This window comes from Triturus cristatus, chromosome 3_1 (assembly GCF_964204655.1).
Source record: "Triturus cristatus chromosome 3_1, aTriCri1.1, whole genome shotgun sequence".
NCBI classification, from domain to species: Eukaryota; Metazoa; Chordata; class Amphibia; order Caudata; family Salamandridae; genus Triturus; species Triturus cristatus.
The window spans coordinates 790,066,293-790,082,712 of NC_140583.1; the positions used below are offsets into that span (position 1 = coordinate 790,066,293).

Here is a 16,420-nt window from a genome sequence, read left to right on the forward strand (position 1 = left end):
TTGTGGGGCAACAAAGTGCAAAAACTGTTGAAATTAAGTAAATTGGGCCCCAAGTCAGGTTGGAATTATATCCATTTGTGGCACTTAAAGTGATTATATATATATATATATTATATATAAATATATTCACTTAAAAAACCATAGGTTTCACACATGTTATAGTTAGCTGGACATTTCACTCGTAAAAAACCAATGAAATTCCCCCGTTATAGTTGGTTCAGATAACTATAACTAGCGCGCCCGCAATCCAATGCTCAAAACGTCACATATTGCATCACTCATGACATGGTCAGTGGCATCACTCATGACATCACTCATGACATCATCCTTGTGATAGAGTGGCGGATGAACAGAAAGGAAAGGAGGTTTGGAAGAAAGAGCCTGGAGCTCACTCACTCTTCTGGCAGAGGTGATAGCTACCAGGAATGCAGCGAGAGTGAGAAGACGCAAAGGACAGGTATGAAAGGGCTTGAAGGGAGTGCACATCAGATATATCAAGACAAGGTTTAAGTCCCATTGAGGCATTCTAAATGGCACAGGAGGAAACGTGTGTGTAATGCCTTTTAGGAAACGATTAATAGCCGGGGACTTAAAAAGAGAAGACTGATCTGGAAGCGGTAAAAAGGGTGAGATGGCCGAAAGATAACCTTTGATAGTGCCCAGAGCAGAGCCCTGCTGGGCCAAAGAATGAAGGAACAAAAGGAAAGAGGGGCAGAAAGGGGATCCACAGCCTTAGCTGTGCACCATGCCACAAACTTGCTCCACCCGCAGGCATATCCCATTTTAGTGGAGGACCGCCTGGCCGCCAGAATGACATCATACTTTGGGAGGAAGATCAAAGACTGTCAACTGACGCCACTCAATCTCCACGCATGGAGGTGGGGGCTGGACAGGTTCGGGTGGCGGACCGTCCCCTGCTGCTGCGACAGAAGATCCTCCCAATAAGGCAGTCGGATCGGGGAATCAATCTCCATGCTGAGTACCTCGGGATATCAGTATCTTCGTGCCCAATCCAGAGCCACAAGGATGACTTGGGCCCGGTCGTGCCGAATCTTCTTCAGCACTCTGGGCAGAAGTGGTATAGGCGGAAAGGCGTACAATAGACCGCAACTCCACTTGCGACGAAATGCCTCGCCTAGCGAGTGCCGCCTTGGAAATTCCAATGCGCAGAACTGATGACATTGCATGTTGTCTTCGATGGCGAATAAATCTAACCAAGGCTCTCCCCACTGCTGAAAGAGACCTTGCACCACGTCCGAGTTCAGACGCCATTCGTGATCCATCAAGCACCGGTAGCTCAGTTCGTCCGCCCTGGCGTTTAGAGAACCTGCCAGGTGTTGAACCACCAAGGTAATGCCTTGATGTTCCAGCCATGTCCATAGGCGTAGAGCCAAGGGTCCAGGACCCCACCCTGCCCTGCCCTGTTTGTTGCAATACCACATGGCAGTGGTGTTGTTCGTGAACACCTGCACCAGACTTCCCCGGACAAAGGGAAAGAATGCCTTCGGTGCAAGTCAGATCGCCCGAAGCTCCAAAAGGTTGATATGGAGCCGGGACTCCTCCGGAGACCAGAGTTCTCCGACCTCCACCTCTCCCAAGTGGCCTCCCCATCCCAGGAGGGACGCATCCGTCACCACCGTGTGCTCCGGTTGGGGAAGGGAGAGGGATCTGCCATTGACCCAATCGTGATTTGTGAGCGACCACTGCAATTGCCGTGCAGTGCCCTCCGAGATCTGGACATGATCGGACAGGTTTCTCTGATGCTGCGCCCACTGGAACTTTAGGTCCCACTGCAGAGCCTGCATATGCCATCTGGCACCAGCAGGATGCAGGAGGCCATCAGACCCAGGAGCCGGAGGGTCATCCTGATTGAAACCCGGGATAGAGGCTGAAAGATCGCAATCATAGCCTGAATGGCCCGGACTCGCTGCTCGGGAGGATAAACCCTAAACCGTGTTGAATCCAGAACTACTCCGATGAAGGGGAGCTTCTGAGAAGGACTCAGGTGCGACTTCGGCACGTTGATGGAGATCCCCAGCAAATGCAGGAGGTCGGCCGTAGTCTGAAGGTGGGAGACTACTGCCTGGGGCGAGCACGCCTTCAGCAAACAGTCGTCGAGGTAAGGGAAGACTGACACCCCTGACCTGCGCAGGTGAGCCGCGACCACCGCCATCACCTTCATGAACACCTGAGGTGCGCTGGTAAGGCCGAAGGGGAGCACGGCAAACTGAAAATGCTCCTGGCCTACCGTGAACTGCAGGTAACGCCGGTGGGCCGGCAGGACGGGGATGTGAAAATATGTGCAATGCTACCATCCAGTCTCCACGGAAGAGGGCAGCCAAGATCTGAGCCAGAGTCCGCATTCTGAACTTCTCCTTCCGGAGGAAGCAGTTGACATTCCGGAGATCCAAGATGGGACGCAGACCCCCTTTGTCCTTCTTGGGGACCAGGAAGTAGTGGGAACAACAACCACTCCCTACTTCCGGCCGAGGAACGCACTCAATGGCCCCTTTGGACAAGAGGGCCATAACTTGCTGCTGGAGAGTCGCCAAGTGTTCCCCCGACTTGCGGTGGTACTGAGGTGGCATGGCTGGAGGGGTGGACTGAAAGGGAAGGGAGTAACCCTTGAGGATGATCTGCAGCACCCACGTGTCCGATGTGATAGTGTACCAGTGTGGGAGGTGATGGCATGGGGTGCTCCACAAAGCTCGGATAAGGAAGGTTTGGAGGCAGGAGCAGCGGAGGTAGACTGACCCCCACGCTGATTCCCAGACCCGCCCCTGCGGAAGCAACATCCGCGGCCGCGCTGCGGTTGGTTCTGCACAGGCTTGCTGTAGGAACGTGCCTGGGCACCTCTGCTGTTGCCACGAAATCAACGAAAACCAGGAGTGGCTGGGCTTTTCGTTGAAAGACCTAAGGACTTGGCCGTAGCCCTCGAGTCCCTAAAACACTCAAGAATACTGTTGACCTTACAGCCAAACAGGAGGGTGCCATCAAAGGGCATGTCCATGAGCGAGCTTTGTACATCTGGCAAGAACCCAGTAGACCTTAACCAGGCGTGGTGACAAAGCGCCACAGTCGTAGAAATGACTACCTAGTGAGTCCGCGGTGTCCAAACCACACCGAATAGCGAACCTAGCTGCATCCTTACCCTCGGCAACAGCTTGAGACAGCACAGCCTGGGCCTCCTCAGGACACTGAGGCAACACCTGTGCAACGGCATCCCACACCGCGTGAGAATAGCATCTCAAGAGGCAGGCGTGTTCACTGACCTCAGCCCCAAGCTGGCCGAAGAGAACAACAGTTTGCCGAACTGCTCCAGCTTTTTAGAGTCCTTATCCAGCGGAGCCATGGGAAAGGCACTCTGGGACGTCGAAGCTTGGATGACCAAACTCTCGGGCGTAGGATGAGTGGTCAAAAAGGCAGGGTCACCCGGCGTCGGGGGCGATGACGCCTGGCGACATTCTTGTCCACCGGGGCCCCTGTGGCTGGCCGTGACCTAGTGCCCAGCAAGACGTCAATGAGGGAGTCGTTAAATGGCAGTAGGGGCTCCGACGAAGTGAACGCCATCTGGAGCACCTCAGTGAGGAGATTAGTTTTCAGGGCCACCGTAGGCAGATCAAGGTGGAGGACCTCAGCAGCCCGACGAAGCACCATCGTATACGAGGCGCCCTCCTCCATGGTAGACGAGGAGAGGCAAACCCCGGGTCAGAGGAGAGATTGAGGCCGCCGGCCTCCTCTAACTCATCCGCCCAGTCCTGCTCGGAGTCACACTGGCGAGCAAGAGGGTCCTCCGACCCCTCCCAGTCATCCTCCACCTCCGCCGCATGCGGGACAGGCTGCGGCAGCAGGGCAGGGACCGGGGAAGGAACACACGGTGCCAGGAACGGCGCCAGACGGGGCTGAACCGGCGCCGTGTCCCAGTGCAGATCCCAGGTAGGGACAAAAGTGTCCGAGAACAGGGCAGGGGCGGGACAAATGGTACCCACTGTGGCGCAGGAGGCGGAGCAGAGGGCAGGCCGGAGCCGGCAGCACGGCACCTTGTGGCGCCGGGGCCGGTGCCACCGGCACGGACGGCCTAACAGGATCCTGACATGGGACCATGGGGCCCGAGGGCGCGCCGGCGGGAGCCCGAGGCCTAAACAGGCAATCCAAGGTGGCAAGAAAATCTTGCACCTGAGCGGGAGTCGCCGACGGACCCGGGTAAGGTGGGTAGGCCGCGGGACTCCTGGGCTTCGCATCCGGAGATCGACAGGGGGACGTCGGACAGCAACAACGCTTCTTTGACTTCTTTTTGTGTCGTTTCTTACCCGAATCTGAGGGTGAAGATTTGGAGCCAGAGGAGCGATGATGGTAGCCCCGCGAGCATTCCCTGGAGGACCCCTGGACCGCGAACGGCGCGGGGAGGTGAGCAGGACCTCAAGCAGCTTCCGGCGCCGTTCCCGCAAGCCCTTCGGGGCCATGGCCAAACAGTCCATGCAGGCCTAGGAGTCGTGGTCGCTCTCCAAGCAGTAGAGACAGCTGTTGTGAGAGTCCGCCACCAACATATTGAGACGGCAGGCCCCACAAGACTTAAAACCAGGCATCCCTACGTGCACCAGAGTAGACAACTGACAGGAGACAAAAGTCTCAAAAAGATAGTCAAAAAGTGACTGAGGTACGTGCTCTAACCGGATCAGAGCTTACTGGCGGGGAAAAAGGAAGAACTGACGTCAGCGCGCATGGGTGGCGCCTAAGTAGTCTCTGTGACGTCATCTCCGTGCATACGACACCAGCGACGGATATAGAGCCGCATGACGCCACCTACTGACTCGCAGGGGTACTGCTAGCGAAAAAAACTTTCCGACTCCAACCTGACATTCTAAGGTAAGGAATCTATCACTAAGGTATCTCTTTCAGACGGCACCTATATAGACGACACAGATGTCACAATGATGAAGAAGTCACGCGGACTCAACCGATGCCACTTATCAATACGCAAGGGTACTGCTCAAGAACAATCTACGAGATTCAGTCTGATGCATTGGAAGTTCAAATCTGCGGCTAGATGTCTATCAGATTGTCTGTTTGCCTTATTGAAGTGTTATTTTTCATATAAATCCAATAAAATATGTTGGTGGGAAAAAAGAAATGCTGTCTATGTATACTTCAGCCCTCTGTAATATCCTTTGAATTTCCTGAACTGATGCAGAAACAGTTTGGCAGGGGTTAACAGTTCTAAAGCATGTACCTGTATATCTACGGTCCATAAAGTGCTCCAATGCTGTTTCTGCTTTTTCACCAAAAACACCAAAGTACACAAAAAAGGGTTGGAGGGAATGGTTGAATTAATCTCAGCCACTGACAATTATTCGGGCCACATCCATGTCCATCATTATTTTCCATGTCATGAAACCTCAGTTTGGACCCAGCCATGTGCATATCAGTCTTGGCTCTGCTCCAAGAAGAAGAGTTCATCCTGAAAGGCCAAGCCTGAACCTCCCTGAATCGAAACACAAGCAACCTAGGACCGGTTTCACCCTAGTTAGGGGTCATCAGCCAGGTATAGCTTGGTTCTAGTGACAGCGTGCACGGGACTCACCCCTGGGCATACCTGTCCCATTTTAAATGTTAAAAACAAGATGAGAATGTTGTAAGGAATTGTCCAGTGTCACAGCTGCTAATTGCATCTGGAAAGAACAGCTTTGTCCCCTCATACCTTCAGGCATGAAAAAATGCTATTATTAATACCAGTGTGTGCAAGCAATCCCCAAGCATAAGTAGGAAAGTATGATGGGCCAAGCCTGGTGGGCCTTGGCCCAAAGCCATTTTTATGCTAAAGGAATTCACATGTACATCAAATGCTTTGAGCTAAAAGAGATCTCCAAGATGGGCTTCTCAGCATCAAGGACACTTCCCTATGTAATGGCAATTGCATACCAAGGAGGCACCAACAGAAATTACAACACAGGCATGTTGGGAGCTTCATTAAAAACAATGGCGTGCCCCAAACTTCTAATGGCTAGTAGAAGGACAGAGCTCCAATATTCCAATTTTTTTGTTCACAGCAGTTGCTGAGAAGAAAGGCCTCACGGAGCCCAAGAGGATTTCAATCCACTAGGGCTCTGTGAGGCCTTTTTTCTATTTGTTAGAACATTCTGCCCTCTAGTGGCGAAATGTTCTAATAGCCTTATACCAGCAGCTAAAGGTCCTCGCCTTGGTCCTTTAATGGCCGGTATAGCCCGCTTCGGCAGGTTACAAGGCTATATACTATTCTTCCAATGACAAACTAAAGCGGTTATTGGGATACCATGATTCAGAAATCCCTTTATCCTTAGGTATGAGCCCATTGCCATTGAATACACAATGGTGTCATCTGCAGAAGGGCATAGGAGATCAGATGGATGCATGAGCACATAAAGCCAATTTCATTTAGGTGACTAACAATTTAACAATTAAGAGCAGGGCACATTTTTTGATTGTTACATAATTGTTGGTAATATGTTAAAATTTCTACTGTTTCCATATAATTTTCAGGAGCCTCTTTCTCCTTCATGTTTTATAGTCATTATTATAGTTGATCTTAAACAATCTTTATTTGCTTTTCTTGCAAGTATATCCATTTGTGGTTGTGGTCTTCCCCGTATTATGTAATATGTGCTGTGCTCCTCTCGTACTCTCCCCATGGACTCCCGACGTACCATCTGTTCCATGTGGCCTTATCCCCCCAACCTTCCCTTGGATTCTGCTCTTCATAGGTATGTTCAGCCTGTCATTTTGTTTTGTCAACACTGTTTCTTCTCATTTTATGGACTATCCTCCATTTCTCGCCATCTCCTTCTCTTAGCATACTATTTCGCCCTCCTCCTTCCTTTCTCACATCTAGTTCCTTTTTATTTTTGCCTTACGGTTTTTTTGAAAAAATAGGTCATGATAAGGTCTATAATGTTTCTTTTCCTGGTTTGGAATGAATGGTTGCATTTTTTCTTTTCAAAAGTTATTTATGTCCTTAATTTCTTGGAACGTCAGAGGTTTAAACTCCCCTATTAAAAGACAACGTGTTTTATCCCATTTGGCACATCTGGGTGCTAGTATAGCTTTGATTCAAGAGTCGCACTTTACAGAGCAGGAATCTCTAAAACTAAAAAGAGATTGGGTAGGTGATGTTTTTTTTTTTACCCAGGTGACGGTAAAAGGAATGGAGTTATTACGCTATGTCATAAGTCATTGTGTGCTAACCTGGTTTCCCAGGAATCGGATGATGTTGGGGGATGGATGTACACTAAACTGTCAACTGGGAAAGTTCCAGTCTCTTTATTTAATATTTATGCCTCTATGATCAATGACTCATTTTTGGTCAGGCCTGAATCAAACTCTTGCTAAATACCCTGAAGATAATTTTATTGTAGCCGGTGATTGTAACCACATAGTTGATCCCTTTAAAGATAGATTGTAACTCCAAGGTTACTTTTATACCACACAGTACCCACACATTTTTTGTCCAAACTATTAAGCAAAGGAAACTCGTAGACGCCTGGCGTCTTTGTAACCCTAGCCTGAGAGAATACACTTACTTCTCTCCTGCCCATCAAACCGAATCCAGAATTGATTTTTTTTTTGTATCACACAATATCTCAGTCTCTACGTTCAGCAGACATTGGATCAATTTTAATTTCTGATCATGCCCCTGTTTCTCTTCAATTGGATATCCTTCTCTATTCTCATGCTCCCTGCAGGTGGTGTTTTAACAATTCACTCCTCCAACCTCCTCCTTTGAGATGTTTTTTCAGGAATATTTTCACTTTCATTAATATGATGACTTGTCCTTTCATATTATCTGGGATGCTTTTAAAGCAACAGCACTTGATTTTATTAGCTCATTTGTTGCTAAGAAGCAAAAAGCATCACATACTCCTACAACTGACCTTTTAGACCATATAAAAAGACTGGAACACTATACTTCAAAATCAAAAGATTGTTAATCTGAACTTATTCGCACTAAACTCAAGTGTAACAAAGAATCCAAAGAAAGTGCCTCTTTGTTCTTGTTAAAGTCTAGTGCAAAATGTTATGGTGGTAAGAATAAGGTAGGAAAATTATTGGTGAATTACCTTAAGGTTAAGAACAACAAATTTAATATTGACTATTATTGATGCAACTCAAACGCCAATATAGAAGGATTCAGAGATTTTGGATGAATTTGTTCAATATTAGAAGTCCTTGTATACACCTGAAAATGTGACTTCTGACACACCCTTTACTTTTCTCACTCATACTTGACCACAATAACATAAATGAGGCACGAAGGAGGTTTAGAATATTTATTTTAACTATCATGCTCTTAAATGCAGTATGCGTGTCACTATAACAAAACAATCAAACATACCATTAGGATGGCTAATGAACCATATACTATAAAAAGCCCTGTCATGTTACAAGACAGATTTATTCTAAACCCTACCCTTTTCTTCCACTGAAGCTAAATGATTATATATCGAAGATATCTGGGATTAGTGGTGGACCTTAGCATACACAGATGGATGTTCTACAGCAACCTCGTCTCCGCACTCTCGCCTAGTGTGTTCTCTTCAACTCTTGTACTCAGTTATATGACAAAATATGTGTGCTCACTAACAGTAGCCGTGTTTCCATGTTATGTATAGGTGCTAGTGTCTGACCAGAGAGAACAACGAGGGGCATTGTTGGACTTTGTCAAGCATGTTCAGACTTAATCGCAGGAAAAGAACAGAACGCGAAAATAAGCGATGCAGTTTCCGTGTGAAAGTTTAATGTGGCACAGAAGCAAGTTTGTCTATATAGTAACGTGCGCTAAAGAAAATGCAGCCTACGAAGTGCACAATTAGGCTAACAGGGAAAACTACCACGGGCCATGCCGGAAACACATGAAACCCCTCCCTTTGGTGAGACCAATAGCACTAAAAAGAATACTAAATATAATAAATGTGATCAGAAGGTAAACCTACACAAAGCAGTTCAGAACTGTGATTTACTGAAAAGTAATATAAGAATGTCAATTTGGAAAAACAATCAAATTATGGTGCTTCGGAGGGATCTATTGCGTCACTCACCATCTCAAAGGCTAAAAGCTACCTAAAGGAATCTGATTGCGCACATGATTGGTCGATCGCCCAAGTAACGAGCTCCAAAGACCACATATGATCTACGGTCTTAGCCGATGCTGAGACAGTTATTAGGCAACCTGCATCCGTGTTAGCAACGCCTGTATCCTGTGATCCATGTGCCGATGCACAAGTTTCCTCATAGGCTAGCTGCTCAAATTACATATTGTGAAGTGCCAAACCCAAAGAACAGTTCTGAAAATGGGTCGCTAAGGGACTTCTCAGCAGTCAAGTGTTCAGGGTAGCGGATGTCGGCAAAGCCAAGCAAATGTCCAGTGGCCATTCAAACAGTTACCAGATACAGTGGAACACAAGCTGCATGTAGGTAAACCACACAGATCGAAATGTAAGGGGCCAATCAAGATTCAGTTCTCGTAGTAGTAACATTCCAAGGATCTGAAGCATATGCTCAAGGTAGTTTTGGAGCGGAGCCAGTTCCAGGGCAACCGCAAAATGAGCCTTCTTTGCGGAGAAACAGGAACAGGATGAGAATGTCACAAATAAGGAAGAGCAGCAACAGGAATCCTTCAAATACACAAGAGAAAATGGAGTGAAAAAATGCCGGTATTACTCCAAAGATGGTTTAAAAAGAACTAACTAGGCTGAAGCCTACAACCATAAAAAAGGTAGGCAAGACCGGCTGTACTAGAGGCATTAAAGATTTGATGCACTAATTCTCCAAAGTGCAGGGAAAGAATTGTATTTAACAATGACTATCTCACTAGAAGTTCTAGCCACCTGCAATTCCAAGGTCTCGTGTGAAATGAGAGAGCTACCTCTTGTTGGAAAAATAACGCCTAGGGTCTGCTTAGCTTGCTGCAATCTGCCTTCCAAGTTCGAACGGAAGGCCACAATGAGCTATCTACAATCCCATGCGGAGGGGGAAACAAGGCATTGTTGCAACAAGTTGACTAACTGAGAAACAGACAAAATATACGGGACTACAGCCCGCATTCTACAACAGTTTTGATCATCGCCAAGCACAAGAGTAACCTTAACGAAAGGGAGAATTTCGAATACCAGAACCCCTTTAAAAAACAAGCCAAATTAGGCGCTGGAGTATTACAGGCACCGTGAATTTTAATCTGTTTACAAACAAGTGAATGTCTGACAGTAAAGTCGCATTCTTCTCCCGTAATAAAAAAATCCTTATTGGAGCATTCACAAAGATATGTAAAGAGAAGTGACAACTCCTGAATGAAGCTGCTTCCAAGGGGTTCACATCTACCTATAGGGGAAATGCTTTATACATGCTGCAAATTGAAATGTCAAGTTAGGCAGTGAAATAACACCATGTATTTACCACACTGCCAAAGGCGTTTCAGCGATGGTAATTTAAAGTTGACAAGTTTTTCTAAATGCAGCATAATGTAGGTTGAATATTTCATGGTCCTTAGTTGTTTATGTGTTAAAATTAAAAGGCAGAAAAATCACTGAAAGTCAAATAATGCCACGGAATGCACCCATTTTTGAAGCGTCCAGCTAAACTGCATAACAGATCTAAGCTGACATTGCCCAGGATATAACCTTGACATATCACTTTGAACAATATCAATAACAGACGACAAAATGTTGTTCATGTTGTAAATACGGAATGACAACGTATTAATACTATTATCAACAGCAGCTAGCACTTTATCTAAATTATCTTGGTGAATTGGTCTTAAACGTACAGAGGCATCCATTTGGGACAATTTCAAAATGTCATTATAAATAGTATATAGAAATATTTTAGGACGTGGGGATCTGGGACCTAAAAGAAAATCTGACAAAATCAGGTCTTCAGACAGAAGATAAAGATGTTTCACTGCAGACAAAGTGGAATGTTGCAACCATTTTAAAAATAACTTTCCCACCGAATAGGTGGCAACAAGACCAGAATGTGCTGACAGAAACTATCAAAGATCATGTTTGCTTGATTTGAACCCTGGCGTAGAGTTAAGAAAAAGAGCTTGACAACCATTTGTGTCCACCGGCAACAATAACCATACGCCAAGACCCACAAATGAAGAATTAAATGTAACATTCTGCACCATGCTATTTATTTGTCTTCAGTATAGTTTGTCAAACTCTGACAGTTATCAAAGCGGGTAAAGGGGGAATGGTTGGGGCATATATTTCTTAATTTTTTTTCCAAACTTAAACAAGTAGTCTGCTGGCTAGTTTCATTTAAGATAATCATTTGTGTGGGAATTAAATAAGGCTTGAACTAAGGATTCCGTGGCCCGGTCTTACCAGGACTTCGTACCCCAAATTGATTAAAATTGATGGTGTCTTTACAGTAATCATAACATTTAAGGGCTAACTCGTTGACAAACGAAGCTGTATAAATGAGCTTAGTCTGAGTAAGCATATATTTTGATTTGATGCAGTTGGAACCAATTCAAAGTAATATGATGTGGGGTCTTCAGTGACATATCCCGTAAAATAGGCAAACTTATCTTTTTATTTTTTTGAAACTCCCTTGTAGAGGAGTTGGACAATGTTCCCACAGTGAATAATTAAAACGGGGACGCTTTCCACTGGCTCTGTACAGAAAATGATGTCCATAATGATAACATAACATATCGGCATAGTTAGCTGAATTAAGATATAGATCCTCTGATTCAAAAACAGCATAATACTCTAGTTTAGAAAGCATAGCATTTCAGTGTCAACATTTCAATCATCCAAATGTAACCCCGTCAGTATTACACAACGCATAGAAAATTAGAACACATATGGTATTTGCAGGATCTTTGTAGAGCTGTATATATCGAAAGGAACCTTATCCCAAACAATTCTATCAGTCGCTAGAAAGGCTGAAATATTGACAAGGGACAAGTCTCTTTTCAATCTATGTGAAGAAGAATGAGCAGCCAAAACCCCATCGACCACTTATGTAGAAGAACGTTGAAGGAGGTAATGGCCATTGATCAACAAGAAAAAAATGTCACAAATCCAATCCACAGGAATTGAAAAACTAAGGAGAGTATGGTACAGAAATAAATCCAAGGCGGGACTAGATAAGTGTGTTTTAACCATGAAATAAAAAAAACAAATCCTTGCTGGAGGCGGATGCAATACAGAAGAACTGTTGGAAGAAAAATCACCTTGATCAATATAGTTCCCAGAGGAACTCAGCTGGAAAACAGGTGACCGTGACTCAGCAGTAGGGCTGAAAAATTCCAATTCAGAAGGATTTGCCAATGGTGGATCCATATAAATGACATATGTTTTAGAAGACATACTAGTAGAAACAGGAATTGTGTCGGATACATTTTCGGTGGAGGTCTCAGCCTCACGCACAATACCCTCAATCTCTCCCCATCCCAGCCAGCTAGTGAAAAATAAGCATCAGTGGTGCTCGCGGGTTGCAAAGAAAAGTCATGTGGAAAGGAACGACTGTGCCGTGGCATACTATGAAGAATCTGTCACAAGGTGTAATCTGACATGTTCAATGAAGACAGAAAGTTGGTCTTTGTATCCTGGAAGAGGTGGCAAAATCCCAGTGTGTGTGCCTGGGATACCAAGGACTGGAACTAGAGCATGGTACTAAGGGCCACATTTTTTCTCCAACTTTTAGAAGCCAGTCGTGAAGTGGATCATCAGCAGATGGAGGAAGAAAAGCAGGAAAATGTTTGAGAAATTGAGCATCACAGAACCTTTTGTAGATCCTATAAGACAGCACAATTTTCTACGTCAAAGGACACAGCAGCCGTCACCATGTTTGGAGTTTCGAGGTCTGGAACATATATCTCGATGCCAAAAGGGACTTTGTACGGGGTCTTCCTCAAAGATCTCTGTGTGGGAAGGTTATTTAATGCTCGCTGACCCCCTAAAGAGAGGGTTCAACTAACCACGACCTGTACCTAATACCCTTACCGTTAACCCCTTCGGCCCTCATGACGGCCGGGAGCCGTCATGAGACACAGTGGGCATGTGCTCACGTCAACTCCCGGCCGTCCTGGCATCCACCCACAGGGGAAGCGCTGGCGCTTCCCCCTTTGGGACGCCGATCTTCGTACCCCCACCGAGGAAGGCAGGGGCAGCCCTTCCCCTGCCTCCCCCGCAACCCCTCCACGTCAATGACATCAGGTAAGTTTCTCTTCTGGGGAGATTTTCAGCAAAAGTGGCATCGGGGGAAAGGAGAGGGCTTTTCTTGGCCTTGATGCTTCTTTTGTGCATTCCTGCAGGAATGCCCACTAGACCCTTTTTTTAAAATCTGAAATCGATGTACTGTTTGGGGGAGTGCCCCCTAAGCAAGGGTCACTCCCCTTATGGGGGCATTATTAATTGGCTTTGTATGCCCCCCTGGGGAGGGGCAGATTTATTATTAATTGGCCCACTGGACCACCAGGGATTACTATGTTGGGAGTGGCCCCTTGAGCAAGTGTCACTCCCCTTTGGGGGTATGTTTTTGGCTGTCTGCCGTCATGGGGGGGCAGATATCGCCTTTTTTTTTATCTAGGGCCCACTAGGCCGCCAGGGATTTTTTTTGGGGGGGAAGAGTGACCCCTAGGGCAAGGGACGCTCTCCTTTGGGGTCTGTCTCTCCCCATATTTGGCCCACTAGACCATCAGGGATTTGTTTGTGGGGAGTTGTTTGGCTTTCTCTGCCCCCCAGGGGGCGGATTTCACCATTTGTTTTTCAGTGGCCCACTGGACCACCAGGAAATACTTTCTGGGGAGTAGCCCCTTGGGCAAGGGTCACTTCCCTTTGGGGGCTATGATTTTGGCTGTCTGCCCCCATGGAGAGGGAGGGGGGCAGATCTCGCCTTTTTTTTTAAAATCTAGGGCCCAGAAGGCCACCAAGGATTTTTTGGAAGGAGAGTGACCACTTGGGCAAGGGACGCTCTCCTTTGGGGGCTGTGTCTTGTCATGTTTGGGCCCACTAGACCACCGGGGATTTGTTTGTGAAGAGTGGCCCCTTGGGCAAGGGTCGCTCCCCTTTGGGGAGCATCAATTTGGCCGTTTCTGCACCCCTGGGGGGCAGATCGGCATTTTTTATTTTTTGTATGGCCACCAGGGATTTATTTGTGGGGAGTGGCCCCTTGGGCAAGGGTCGATCTCCTTTGGGAGCATTATTTTGGCCACTTCTGCGCCCCGGAGGGGCAGATTGGCTGATTTCTTTTTTTTTGTATGGCCACTATGCCACCAGGGTTTTTTTTTATATATGGGAGGGTGATTGTGGCTATTTCTGTCCTCTTTGGGTGGCAGGTCAACAGTATGTTTTTAAGGCCCATCTGCCCCCAAGGGGCAGAACCCACTAAACAGGGTTTTTTAGATTTTTGTGTTGGGGAGTGGCCTCGAGGGCAAGGGTTGCTCCCCTTTTACAGGGGTGAATATTTTATTTATACTCTTAAGCCCACCTACCCCTTAGCTTAGCTGGTGGATTGTGTGTGGACTGGTGCATTATTTGAATATGTGATTGTAATGTTTTTTTTTCTCCTTTTTATTCTAGTGTAAAGCTTTTGATTCCTGTTTGCGGTTTCAGCAGTGGTTGTTCAGTTTTGCGTGATTGCATTTATTTGGGAAGATAAACATTTTTGTTGTGTTCACTCCAAATGAGTATTATTGTCATGCATGAATGAATTTTTTTTAAGTGGTGTCACAATGGCAGCATATTTTAAGTGTTTTGAGCATGAAATTCTTTGCGATGTGTTTTGCATTGTCATGTGTAATTTCTTTTTTTTTTTCTTTTTCCTTTTTAGTGGGATATTGTTGATCCTTACTGTGTCTGTGCAGAGTAGGTGGTGGTGAGTCTAGTTGCTTCTGTCAAGTGAGGGGTATAGTGTTGGAGTATATAGGTCTTTGTGATAAAGCTAAATTTTTTGTTTTTTTTGTTTTACAAAAGGTTTGTTCTTGTTGACTTGTTTGACAAGTTACTTTTATTAGTAAGCATTATGGCTAGCCGTAGAATGACTACTCAGCAGGTGGTGGGTATACTTTTTGAATCTTCTTCTGAGAAGGATGAGACTGACAGTGCGTCTGAGGGAAAGGAAGATTCAGGCAGCGAGTTTTCTGTCCACATGGAATCATCGGATGATGAAGCTACTCTCAGTGCGGATGAAGTAAATGTTTTAGAGGAAGACACTGCTGTGCCGATGGTGCAAGAGGAATCTGGATTGCAGCCTGGGGCTTTAAGGCTTCCCATTGGAAGTGCTGGACTTTGGGTTGATCCAAACATGATGCAGCCGTTGTTGCCAGTCTTTAGTGGTGATGCAGGTGGTTAAGGGGATTGTGAAAATCTTTTGCCTATACGGTTTTTTCAGTTGTTTATGGATGATGTATTTTTGGGTGAGATTGTGGAGCAGACTAATTTGTATGCTGAACAGTTTTTGAGGGACAACAGTGCCAGACTTAGGCCCCACTCTAGAGCTACCCGGTGGACTCCCACAAATCTGGAAGAGATGAAGAAGTTTTTGGGTTTAACTTTATTGATAGGCTTGATAAGGAATCCATCCATGGCTTCATATTGGTGTACCAGTCCCTTGATGGCAACGGCCATATTTCCTGCAATTATGACTCGTGATCGGTATTTAGTTTTGCTTCGGATGCTGCATTCTGTTGATAATGCTTTGGCGTTGCCACAAGATCACCCTGACTGTGACCGTCTTTTTAAGATTCGCCTGTTCTTGATCACTTGGTAGATCGATTTTCAGAGATCTATACTCCAGGGAAAGAAATATCTATTGATTAGTCTTTGGTCCTGTTCAAGGGCCGTTTGGTTTTTAGGCAGTACATTCCTAGCAAGAGGGCACGTTATGGAATTAAGCTGTATATGTTGTCTGAGAATAGGACAGGATATGTTTTTAATTTCCGTGTGTACACTGGTAGGTATTCCACTACTGACACTCCCAGTTGTCCGTCTACTTTTGGAGTGTCAGAGAAAATTGTGTGGGATCTTGCTAGAGGACTGTTTAACAGAGGCCACCATTTGTACTTTGATAACTTCTACACTGCTGTGCAATTGTTTAAGGAAGTGTTCAAAGTGGCCATTTGTGCTTGTGGCACAATCCGCTCTAACCGTTAAGGTTATCCAAAAGAGCTTGTTTGCAAAAAACGTCAGAGAGGACAGTGCAGTTCCTTGGGTAGTGATGAACTATTAGCTGTGAAATTTGTGGAAAGGAAGGATGTGTACATGCCAACTACCATCCATGATGACAGTACTTCACCTGTGGGTGTTTGGGGTCAGATTGCTGAAGTGTGCAAACCTGTCTGCATTTTACACTACAATAAGCATATGGGTGGTGTTGATAGAGTAGATCAGAGGTTGGAACCTTACACTGCTATTCATAAGGCTTACATTTGGAATAAGAA

The 16,420-nt window shown here is 46.0% G+C and overlaps 1 protein-coding gene across 8 annotated transcripts in view; it reads right to left on the reverse strand.

Moving 5' to 3' along the window:
* Positions 1-16,420, reverse strand: part of RBM44 (RNA binding motif protein 44) — a 2,201,010-nt gene that overhangs the window by 1,288,721 nt on the left and 895,869 nt on the right. The window lies entirely within an intron of this gene.